A 13,335-nucleotide genomic window follows, 5' to 3' on the forward strand; every position below is an offset into this window, starting at 1 on the left:
CAATGAACATATTGTACTTGGCACGGTAGCTCTATTCTCTGGAACCCAGCTTGTTTCTTGAAAGGGAAGGTAAGATGTGCTAGCCTAAGTGTGAACGAGAAAACTATGGCACTCACCCAAGTTCTGACTTAAGCAGGAGATAGATTGCTTTCATCTGGTGTCTGAAAGGAGGGCTGAAGGAGACAATACAAGGTTGTGTTTAGGTTACATGCTGTGAGTCATATTTACATCACACGTCATGAGTCATGTTTTTCCACAGAAGTTTGGATCTCACAACTAGAGTGTTTTGGTCTGATCTACTGTTGGTCCTTTTGTCTCTCTCTGTTTCTTTCCTTTATTATCTTCATCATTTAAAGTATGTCAGTATGACCTCATTTGTCGTGTTGTACTGAGTCTTAAACTGTGCCTACCTGAAGGCTTTCCAGTGAATGGCGTCTGCCCCTGTATCTCTTTCTGTGTCTTCCTAATGAAGGGCTTTGTTTTCTCTTTTATTGACCAGCATGGGAGAAAGAGAAAGGGATGAGAGACATGTTACAGAAATCTTTAACAGAATTTTCAAGATATTAAGTGGCTGACTCCAACTTACCCAGATAACAAGCAAACACTATTAAATAATGTCCAAATGCCGGTTTCAACATTTATCGTAGTGTTTCATTGTATAAAGACACTTCCCGTCTATTTTCTGTTTCCAACAAATGATTACCATACAGTTTTGCAAATATGAATACATTAGGGTCACAACTTAAAATAATACATAATTTAAAATTGTAGTCAGGCCTTAGCTTAGGTGGTAGAAGTTGATGACCTGGGAAACCCAAGGCAAGTAAGATTAATTGCTGTATTGTTCTCTTAAAAACAAATTAGACTGAGTATACAGTAGGTCACTTAGTGAACTCAAGGTGTATTTCTGTGTTCTATTTCTCCCCCAGCTGACACTTTCTGTCACATGGTCAACAAGGACATGAAGCCCTTTGTTAAAGACAGAAACACAGACTCAGAAACACAGACGCTCTGGCTGTGAGGTCCAGCAAATGTTCTAGTTTGCTACAAAGTAAGAAATATTTTCATCATAAAAATGAACCATGAAAAAGAATTGAAAACTGAAATTAAAACATGCCAAGATTACTTTTCTTTCTTTTCTTTTCTTTTTTATTGAAAAGGGAAGTAAAAATACTTTATGATGAAATTAAAGATTTACATGGAAAATATTTCTGATAAAAGAGATACATAGAAAAGCACATTAAAATTGACAATTTTGTGAAAAATTAAAGAGTAAAGTGGTAGACATGTAAAATATTACTAAATTAATTGAAATATGAAATAGAAACATTTTATGATAGGTTTGAAGATTTACATGAAAAATATTTCTGATAAAATTGTAAAAAATGTAGAAAAACATGTTAGAATTGAAGATTATCATGGAAAATTTTATATAGATATAATAATGGTAGGCATAAAAGTATTCCTAAGTTGATTGAAAGTGGAATTATAGCCATTTTCTGATAAACTTAAAGATTTACATGGAAAACATTTCTGATAAAATTGAAGAAATTTATAGAAAAATGTGTTAAAATTAAAGATTATCATGGAAATTATACAGATAAAATGATAGGCATAAAGATAATTCTAAGTTGACTGAAGGTGGAATTATATACATTTTCAGATAACATTGAAGATTTACATGGAAAATATTTCTGGTAAAATTCAAGAAATATATAGACAAACACTTTAAAATTGATTATTTCACAGACAATTTTACATATAAAATGGTAGATATAAAAACTCTTTCTAAATTAATTGAAGGTGGAATTAGAAACATTTGTGATAAAATCAAGATTTTTATTGAAAACATTTCTGATAAAATAGAGGAAATATATAGAAAGACATTAAAATTGAAGATTATCATGAAAAATAATGCAGATAAAATGGTAGACATAAAAAACATTACTAAGTTGGCAAGGATGTGGAGAAAGAGGAACACTCCTCCACTGCTGGTGGGGTTGCAAATTGGTACAACTACTCTGGAAATCAGTCTGGCGGTTCCTCAGAAAACTGGGCATGTCACTTCTGAAAGATCCTGCTATATCACTTCTGGGCATATACCCAGAGGATTCCCCAGCATGTAATAAGGATATATGCTCCACTATGTTCATAGCAGCCCTATTTATAATAGCCAGAAGCTGGAAAGAACCCAGGTATCCCTCAACAGAAGAATGGATGCAAAAAATGTGGTATATATACACAATGGAGTACTATTCAGCCATTAGAAACAATCAATTCATGAAATTCTTAGGCAATGGATAGAGTTGGAGAACATCATACTAAGTGACGTAACCCAGTCTCAAAAGATCAATCATGGTATGCACTCACTGATAAGTGGATATTAGCCTGGAAAACTGGAATACCCAAAACATAATCCACACATCAAATGAGGGACAAGAAGAACGGAGTAGTGGCCCCTGGTTCTGGAAAGAATCAGTGTAGCAGTATAAGGCAAAACCAGAACAGGGAAGTGGGAAGGGGTGGGTGGGAAAACAGGGGGAGGGAAGGGGGCTTATGTGACTTTCGAGGAGTAGGGGGCCAAAAAAGGGGAAATCATTTGAAATGTAAATAAAAAATATATCGAATAAAAAAAGAAAAAACAAAAAAGCATTACTAAATTAATTAAAAGGGAAATTATAAACATTTTCTGATAAAATTGAAGATTTATGTGAGAAATATTTCTGTTAGTCTATGTCTTTTTATTGGGAAGTTGAGTCCATTGTTGTTAAGAGATATTGTTGTTAAGAGAATAGTGATTGTTGCTTCCTGTTATTTTTGATGTTATTTTTATGTTTGTGTGGGTATCTTCTTTTGGATTTATTGGGAAAAGATTACTTTCTTGCTTTTTCTAGGGTGAAGTTTCCCTCCTTGTGTTGGCATTTTCCATCTATTGTCTTTTGTAGGGCTGTATTTGTAGACAGATATTGTGTAAATTTGGTTTTATCATGGAATATCTTGGTTTCTCCGTCTATGATGATTGAGAGTTTTGCTGGGTATAGTAGCGTGGGCTGGCATTTGTGTTCTCTTAGGGTCTGTATAAGGTCTGCCCAGGATCTTCTAGCTTTCATCGTCTCTGGTGAGAAGTCTGGTGTAATTCTGATAGGTCTGCCTTTATAAATTACTTGCCCTTTTCCCCTTACTGCTTTTAATACTTTCTTTGTTTAGTGAATTTGGTGTTTTGATTATTACGTGCCGGGAGGAGTTTCTGTTCTGGTCCAGTCTGTTTGGAGTTCTGAAGGCTTCTTGTATGTTCATGGGCATCTCTTTCTCTAGGTTAGGGAAGTTTTCTTTTATATTTTTGTTGAAGATATTCATTGGCCCTTTAAGTTGGAAATCTTTGCTCTTGTCTATACCTATAATATTTAGGCTTGATCTTCTCATTGTGTCCTGGAGTTCCTGGATGTTTTGGGTTACCAGCTTTTTGCATTTTGCATTTTCTTTGACTATTGAGTCAATGTTTTCTATGGTATCTTCAGCACCTGAGGTTCTTTCTTCTATTTCTGGTATTCTGTTGCTGATGCTTTTATGCATCTATGACTCCTGAATTCTTTCCAAGGTTTTCTATCTCCAGAGATGTCTCACTTTGTGATTTCTTTATTGTTTCTACATCCACTTTTAGATCCTGGATGGTTTTGTTCAGTTCCTTCCTGATTGTTTGTGTCTTCCTGTAATTCTTTAAGAGATTTTGTGATTCTTCTTTAAGGGCTTCTGCCTGTTGACCCACGATCTCCTGTATTTCTTTAAGGAGATTATTTTGTGTTTCCTATTTGAGGCATTTTACCTTTTGACTGATGTTCTCCTGTATTTGTTTAAGGGAGTTATTTAAGTCTTTCTTGAAGCCCTCTATCAGCATCATAAGATACGATTTTAACTCCAACTCTTGCTTTTCTGGTGTGTTGGGGCATCCGGGACTTGCTGTGTTGGGAGAACTGGGTTCTGATGTTGCCATGTGGCCTTGGTTTCTGTTGGTAGGGTTCTTGTGCTTGCCTTTCGCCATTTGGTTATCTCTGGTGCTATTTGGTATTGTTGTCTCTGGCTGGAGTTTGTTCCTCCTGTGGGCCTGTAAGCCTGTGTTCTTACTCCTCTGAGCTCAGAAGTGAAAGCACTGCTGGGAGATCACTCCCTCCTGGCAAGCTATGCCCAGAAGGCTGTGGAATCTTCAGGCTCCCTGGTGCCAATGGCGGCAGGAAAACTTCTGCCCCAGCTGCTCCACTGATCTTGTGCCCTGTGTGCTCCTTGCTGTTCCCCTCCAGAGAGAAGGTGATGATCTCACCTCTGTGTTCAGAAGTGAAAGCTCTGCTGGGAGATCTCTCTCTCTCTCTCTCTCTCTCTCCCTCCCTCTCTCTCTCCTGGTGGGATGTACACAGGGATGTGGAGTTTCCTGGCTCCCTGATACAAAATGGCAGCAGGAAGACTTCTGTCCCAGCTGCTTCACTGATCTTATGCTCTGTGTGCTCCTAGCTGTTCCCCTGCTACTGTCTTCTTAAATAAAGTTTTACATAAGAAGGATAAAGGTGTGTCAATCTACCAGGAGACTAAAGACACCAAGCTGGTGCATCAGTCACTGTCCAGGGTCTTTGCTTAATAGTGAGCTCTTCCATGCCAAGATTACTAAACAACATTTTCAATACACATTTTCATCTTCACTTAGTCCCTTTTTACAGAACAGAGAACTCTACATTAAGCACTTAACCAAATTGTGCCTTGAAAGTAGAAAAAGTTCGATAAATAAAAACTACTGTTATATGTTACATTTAAACATGACTCTTGAACACTGATGAGGGCAGCCACTCAGAATGACATCCATGTTCCTGCTTTATATGTTGTCCTTCCTAGTGCTTCAGAAAGAACTCTTTCACTTCAAACCTTCTATTTGCAGACATAAAACTCATAAAGAATGGTAAGTTATATTTGTACACTTCAAAAGCTGCAGAAATTTAAATATTTACAAAGTTCAAGATGGTGTATAAAACACAATTTATTGAGACAGACCCCTATAAGAAGAAAGTTTGTGGTAGTTTCAATGACAATGGTTCCCATAGGCTCATATATGTGAAGGATTTCTTCCCAGTTGGTAGAATTGTTTTGGGAAGGATTAGGAGGTGTGGCCTTGATAGAGAGAGTGGGTCCCTGGAGTTGGGTTCAAGATTTTAAAAGCCCACACCACCATTCCCAGTTAGTCCCCCTCTTGCCTCCCGCCTCCCGCCTGTGGATCAGATAGAAGCTCTCAACTCCTGCTCCAGCACCACGCTTCTCTGTCCACTGTGGTATTCCTTGCCATGATGATTATGAATCCTAACCTTCTGAAATTTAGAGCCTGAATAAATATTTTTAATGAGTTACCTTGGTCTTCACAGCACTAGAGAAATAACTAAAGTAGTGATTGATAGGCCTCAGAGCCTGTGGTGTGAGGAGAGGTCCAGGAGGAAATACTGAGGTAACACCAAGCATACTCTGAGCCTGGTTGGTTTGTCTGTCTGTCTGTCTGTCTGCCTGCCTGCCTGTCTGTCTGTCTTTAATGATGGTGAATTTTGGTTTGTTTGTTTTAGCTGCCTGTCATGTCATTCAATTGAGTCAACAGCACGTGTTGAGGCACCTCCATTTTCTCCTTTAGACTGAATGGAAATGGAACCATCTCTAGGAGGGACACAAGGTGACATGAGGGAACCTCTGTGCAAAAGAAGGAATGGTTTAGAATCCTGTGGAAAATCAGAAAGATACAGAAAATAGTAAAAAGACATTCTTGTAGCTATTGGAGTTAATGTCTACAAAGAGCTGCTGAAGGGCCTTCAAGGCTCAGATCCAAGAAAAAATGCTTTCATAACTCATCGTGGGAGACATATCTCTCTTGGAAGAAGGTTTTCTAGAAAGCAAGTGTGATACCAAACAAAGCCAAGCTATTAGGACTTTTACAGGTAAGTACTTGACAAGGGTATTTACTTCCCTCAAAAGTCATTTGCCTCATTACCACATATAGGAGGCTGGACAGCCCAGAGTCATGGACAAAGAAGGCATGATATTCTACACCCATGTTCATGAGGTCCAGAACTGCATGATAAACTTTCCTGGCAAGGTGAGCTCATCCAGGAGCAGCATGATAAGTGGCAAGCCTTTCAAGTAGAACTCCTCAAATGTTTTGTTCTACAACTCAAAGACGTATGTACTAGTGGTCCACTCTCGAGACTGAATTAGTCCCTGTTTAGGGACACACACTGAGTAAATGGAGAAACAACCAGAAAAAAATAACAGAAAAGTACCCTCCATCTAACATACACTTCTATAAAAAGTGTGACATGGATAGCATCAGCCAGGATGCCTTTGACTATCAGATGTGCATTAGGTCTTAAAGAATGACTCTAGGCCTGTGGTTATAAAATATGCATATCAGGTAGCCTGGGCTTCTTAAGCAAGGACAAAAAGCTTCCCACACTGTGTAATTGACTAGACTAAGAAATAAAAAAAAAAAAAAAGATAGTGTGACTGGTGGCTAGTGACAGCTCTATCCAGGTCTTAGCATTAAACCCTGAAACTATGATAATCTGTTATCGAGAGGGAGAGAGAGAGAGAGAGAGAGAGGGAGAGAGAGAGAGAGAGAGCAGATTCTTGGAGATTATTTTTTTATAATAGACCATACCCTAATTGGGAGGAAATGAGACTCTTACCTTCACTCTTGGTGTGGAAAGCTACTGTGGCTTCATTTGGGAGATAAAAGGAAGCATATCATATGAACAATAAGAACTCACGAGCTCTCTATTTCTAGGTTTTGATAGCTCTGAACTTGGGAATACTAAACACAGATTGAATGTTGACAATGAACCACAAAAATGTGTGAAAACATTAGGCCTAAAATCCAGACAGTGGTTTCCTGCTGACTTTGGGTGCTGGGCCAGCTCTGTGGTCCTGTGTCAGTGTCTGTGGCTCTTCAGGGCGATGCAGATGCTGGGAAAGGCTCCTGCCAAGGAAGCGACCAGCCCTCCACATGAACTATTTCCTGCAGGTCAGTTGGTAACAGTTACTCTGCTTTTCCCCCTTCCTATAAATTAAACCTTTTGGTATACCATGCATCCCTTATTTTCCCAATAACATCATTATCAATGGTGGAGAACTGAAATATAAAAATACTTGGGTTTTTTTTTTTCACTTTAGGAAATTTCAATTGGGGAATGCTTGTTTGATTAATCAGAAGTTACAGTGCTGCTTTCCCTGGACTTCGCTGGCAATGCTAATGACCCAATAGGTGCTTAGAGCAGTGAGAGCCAAAATGTAGAAGGCTCCCTAAGGACACAGCACAATTTTCCACATTCACTTCTACTTATGCTGTGAATGCTACTGTTTATGAGATTATAATTTTGATTTATGGTTTTTAAGGTTTGTTCTGACAGCTGTTTATTTTTAAATCATAATTCATAGAAAAACCAAATGCTTTTACTTACAAAAATATCCGTAGTCTAAGGTCTGGTGCACAGTTAATAACCAAGTGTTATTTATCTTATAAAAAGTCTTTATAGAAACATAAACACCTTTTGATGTAGACTTTTGATACAATGCAGAGGCATTTCTCTTTACAAGGATAGATAGCAAGCCTTTAGTGTCTTTAGGACAAATATTGGGAAAACATTCTCAAAACACTCCCCTTGCCTGGACTCTTCATAAACTAACAGAAAGTATCATGCTTCCCAGGCATGCAATTCCCATCTCTGTAAGTGAACATTACTGATAACAGAGTGTGGGTTTCAGGTACATAGCAAACAGGTAGCCCAGTAACTCAGAAATTATGTTTAGAAGAGATGGAGGTGGGTATGGCAGAGTTGAAGAAGTGGGTTTTTCCTGATGTTGTACAGATGAAGGGTACCGAGGATTGCTGAAGAATCATCTTTGTTTCATTGTTTTATGGATTCCAATCCCTTTTGTTCCACACAATGCAAAACAACTTAAAATGCCAGACTGGTAATACAGATCAGTCATTGTATCACTCCCAAGTGATGAGCAGCAGAGTAGCCCACCCACCTGCTCTTTCAGGCAGTGGTGGTTTATTTGAAGTCTTGTAGGTTTCTATATGGCTTATAAAATATGGCATGTAATTACTGTAATGTACATATGCCACAGTTATGGTTATGATCTGTGACTGTTGGTGTTTTTCATTGTAAATTCTGAGAGAGCTATTGGACTTGATTATCTTTTTAACTTACTGTTTTCAGACTGTCTATTGTGAATTAAAAATCTACTATAAAGGAGTTCTTTATATAATTTGGGGCAAGGCTATCACAGATTCCTGTCTCAGCAACATAACAATAATCTATTTGACCTTTACTATTGTCACTGGTTTTTGCATCTTCCTAGATCCGTGAAAGAACAAAGTACAACAACAGGAAGGGCTGAGGAAGGGTTCATCCATGCTCTAGAATGTTGATGGTGTCAGATAATATATTAATGACTTTTCTTATTTCCAGTAACCAAATAGCAGAGAGATCCAATTTGTTTTGGATCACAGTTTCAGTGATATCAGTCCAGAGTAGGAAGGAAGACTTGTCAGAACGAAAAAGTTCATATCATGGCTGTCCTGAAGCAGAGAAAGACACTACAGAAGAAGCCAAAGCAGATATGACCCAAAGACACAGTCCCCAGTGACCCACTTTCCCTCAGTCCCAGGAACTTCATTTCACCATTTCTCAATCATGCCATCAAGACATTAGCTCATCAGGGCCCTCACTATCCCATCATCCTTTGAGAAACACCTTACCAACACACTCAGAGGTGTATTTCACTAATCCCCTGAAAGCTCCTTTCTTTTTTGGCATGTGGGAGCAGGTTTCTATATAGTGTTTCTCTGTGTGGTCCTATCTGTCCTGGAACTCAATCTATAGACCAGGCTAACCAGAAACTCAGAGATTTCCCTGCCTATACCTTGTGAGTGCTGGGATTAAAGGCATGTATCATTACTACCTGGTGTCTCTTAAAGTTTCTTAATCTTGTGACAATGACAATCAAAATTAAACATCCCAACTTCTACACCTAACTTTGTTTGCATAAGTTTTTATATTTTCCCAGTTTCCCTGAAGAAAATATTTTCCACCCTTTAATGAATGTTGGTTACCTACATGGATGTAAAGAAGTCCAATACTTAAGACACATGAGGATCAGTTTGTCATTATACTTATTTAATAATCAATAGATGTCTCAACTACCATTGGCCTTGTTTCATAGACATCCTTGCAACCTTTCAAGAAAAGTCATAAGACTCCAAAGAGAGAGCATGGGTGAAGAGAAGTTATCACATAGCAACATACTGCAAGGAAGCAGAGCTAATCTTGAACTTTCTAAATGTGTGATTTGACATAGATGACCATTTATAAAGTCATCAACGCTATGGAGACGTGATTGGGAAAATCTCATGCAAAAGCATGTCTTGCTGTCTACAATGTGGTCTGTATGGTGCAGAACCGCTGCAGCAGCATATGCTGAGTCTACAGTTGAACAGTCCTGGCTGAATTCTCACTGAGAGTGAAAAGATGGAGCTGCAGTGTGGGCTTTTCTAAGAAGATGAGGGATCCAGAGAAATGGAGAACTGTGATTGCACATGAAGGCTTTTGTGCTCTAAAACTTAAATACTGATACTGTAAGATGCTGCCAGAGTGTGGCTGTCTGTAGTTCTAGAAGGCTCACTATACCTATAAAAGAAGCCACTGAGTTCATACCTGGAATAACAGTGACTGGTAAACCTGGCTCACCAGATAGACTGGGCTCTTAATCTCACTCTCCCTAAGGAATATAGTATTTGCCATCTTCCTCTGCCATTCCTTAAAGATTATTCACCCTTTATCAGTTGCTCTGTGAGCTATTTAATTCCTTCTTTCTAAAGGCGTACAGCAAAAATATCTGCCTCCAAACGTTATTTTACCCCTTCCCCTATGAACTACCATCTTGCTCTGTTCCTACCTTATATTAATTTTTATTTATAAATACAAAAGAATTTATCTTAAACTGCTTTTTCTTCTGGCTTAATGGAGGGGTCTAACACTTAAGACACATGAGGATCAATTTGTCGTTATACTTATTGCTTATGAGCTACCACCTTCCATGGAGGTCATCTGTCCTTGCCCCAGCAGGTCTAAAATTCCATTCCCAGAAATGTCATAGATAAGCAATGTGGAAAGGAGAGAACTGAGCTTGGCAAATGCATATAAGCCAATGCCTCTACTAGATTACACACACACACACACACATACACACACACACACACACACATATCATTCTTACAAAAATATTTGTGTTTAACATGAAACTAGTTCATAACTTCATTTTCCCTCTTAGAATACTTTAAAATAATAATATCAAGATGCCTCTGATTTCTTAATGAATGTGAGGCCAAGATGTGGTCACTGTCTGGACCTGGAAGAAGTTTCACAGCATTAGCCTTCAGTCAGTCACCTTGTTATGACAGTTAGAAAACAATCTTATGCCTTCTCCCAGGCTTCAAACTTAATGCCTTGGATGGGTGGGGTAATATTTCTCCAAACAACAAAATTCCTACAGTAGGCCTATCATATATACAACCAATTTCCTTAATATAAAGCACCCAAAGAAAGATGTATGTATTAATAGTTTTTCTCATCACCTCAACATAATACCTAATAAAAGGAAGCTGTGAGATGAAGGATTCGTTTTGGCTTATGATTATGCCACTGGTTCTATCCCTAATAGTAGAACCTTATGGTTAACCTCTTCATATTATAGCCAAACAAGAAGTAAAGATCAGGGCTAAATTATAACCTTTAAGCCCCATCCTTAACAGTCTATATTTGCTAGCAAAGGCCAATTTCTGAAAGATTCCATAATCTCCAATGCTGATTAGAGGTTATTTATTTGTGCATGTATGTATGTATGTATGCATGTATGTATGTATGTATGTGTGTATGTATGTATGGATGGATGGTCAGCTTTGGCACAGGCAGGATCACCCAGGAAGAAAGAACTTCAATTAAGAGAAAACCTCCATCAGATTGGACTGGGAGAGCTGGGAGAGCATTTTCTTAATTAATGACTGGGAAGGCCCAGCCCAGTGTGAGTGGTGCCAACCAGCATGTGTCCTGAACTGTGTAAGAAAGTAGACAGAGCAAGCCACAGGGACGAAGGCAGTAAGCACTGTTCCTTCGTGACCTGTGCTTCAGCTCCTGCTTACCTGGACCTCCCTTCATGATAGACTATGAGCTATAAAATGAAATAAATGCTTTTTCTTCCCTAATTACCTTTGCTCGTGGCGTTTTATCACATCAGCACAAAGCAGACTATGGCACTTCCCAAAGCAGCATCACCATCCAGGAACCCGTTGGGGACAGTGATTGGATTTGGACCCACCATCTTTTCCTTTAGCTCTATTCCAGGATGCAGACATAAACTATTGCAGCTTTTCTTTTCCATTTCTGGACCCCATCAAGATTATTAAGTATCCAGCAGTGCTTTGTTTACCTTTTTCAGATATTCCAGGAAAAGTGCCTGGAAAAAACAAGTCATCCTATGTTTTCATCTTCAAAAATCCCTCTATGTCAAAGGAAGCTCCAAACAGGTCCAGGCACACTTTATCAATTTTCTCATGCCTGCTATTTTGGCACAAACACTTAGATTTAGGCCAAAATCATCTATATCTTAAAAATCAATACTGTGGTGCGTCTTCTCCTTACTTCTTTCACATAACTCAAAAGATTGATGCCTCTTCTGTTTTCTTTCTCTTTCTTCCGTGACTCCTCTAAGTGTTCACGGAACACAATGGAAGACTTTACACATAGCATGTTTTGCTTCTTTTAATGTGTTTTTGTATATGTGTATGTAAATATGGTATGTGTTTATGTGTGACTGGTGTGTGTCTGTGTGTGTTTGTGTATTTTCCATGTGTGTGCATATCTACATGCCCATGCACACAAGGAAGCCAGAGTACAACATCGGGTCTACTATTGATATTTCACTTTCTCCTTGCATCTTTGAGTCAGGATCTCTTCCCCAAGCCTTAAGCTAAGCAAGCAGCCAGAAAACCCCACCCATTCTCCTGTTCCTGTCCCCCACCAGGCTAGAGATATGGGTGCATGAACAGACCTGGCTCTTTACGTGGGTTCTGGGAATTTGAATCCAGATCTTCATACTTAAACAGAAATGGCTCTTACACACTGAGATATCTACCCAGTCCCACTTTTCTTTAACTCCCAAATGCCATTTATCAGTGAACAAAGTGAATAGTGGCATTTCAACAGGGAGCCCTAAATAGCGGGTTAACTGTCTAAGGATTGGAGTCGAGAACCAGGAATTGGCAGTCTAGGAGTTCAGGACCTTTCAAACAATGAACAAAGACTTGGACACCCAGGAACAAAGAAAGAAAGACTGAGAGAGTGAAAGTAAGCAATTATTCAGAGTGGAAAGCATCCTCTGGGGCAGATAGGGTCTTGGACCTGATAACCAAGTAGTTCTATGTTGGCCTTTTTATACGGCCCTGCCCCTCTGCCCTCTGTTCCTCTCTCCCTATACTACATCTCTTCAGTCTAGATGGATCTTGTCACAAAGAAATAACAAAAAGCAATGAGGGCTCACCCCAGTCCAGGTGAGGGTGTGGTACAGGCCTTAGCTCTCTTTGCATTCCAGCTGCTAGGTAAGAATGTCACCTTTCTCTCAGCCCTTGTCCCTGCCTCTCTATTCCAGGATAACCCCTCACAGCATCAGAATGGTCAAGCTCTGGCAATCAAGTGCAGTCGTGTCACGTGTTTGGTTGGCTCTGCCATGGCTGGCCTCAGACGTGGCCCCTGAAAAGTGTGTTACTGCCCTCAGACTGTGTTTGGTAGTTCCCTCCAAACTGAACCACCCCCAACCTCACATGTCCTGAAGAACAGAAACCAGCAAGATGACAAGGTTCTTGCCCCGTGGCTATAGAAGCAGAAAACAGTTGCCAGGAAAAGAGATTCACCAGATGAGCTTCCTGGAGAGATTTTCCAACCAGTCTGCAGCATGCAAGTCCTGGAGACAGCTGCATGGTTGCACTTTCTGAGTCTTCAGGCTGGAGAGAGGATTTGGGTGACACAGCAGCCTGTGACAGCATCTGCTTCACTAAGTAGCCCATAGTCCTGTACATAATTCTACTACTTAACAAGTTAGACAGTAATAGGAACGCTACTTTGGCCTGTCCTGGGTTCCCTATGTAGGGTGACTAGATGTTTGTTCATGTCTGTCTCACTGAATACAACCTTACATGATCTATTAGTTCGGACACAGCAGAAACACCTATATTTTAAATTCTCTCTAGAAAGAGTAACT

Source organism: Apodemus sylvaticus, chromosome 4 (assembly GCF_947179515.1).
Source record: "Apodemus sylvaticus chromosome 4, mApoSyl1.1, whole genome shotgun sequence".
NCBI lineage: Eukaryota > Metazoa > Chordata > Mammalia > Rodentia > Muridae > Apodemus > Apodemus sylvaticus.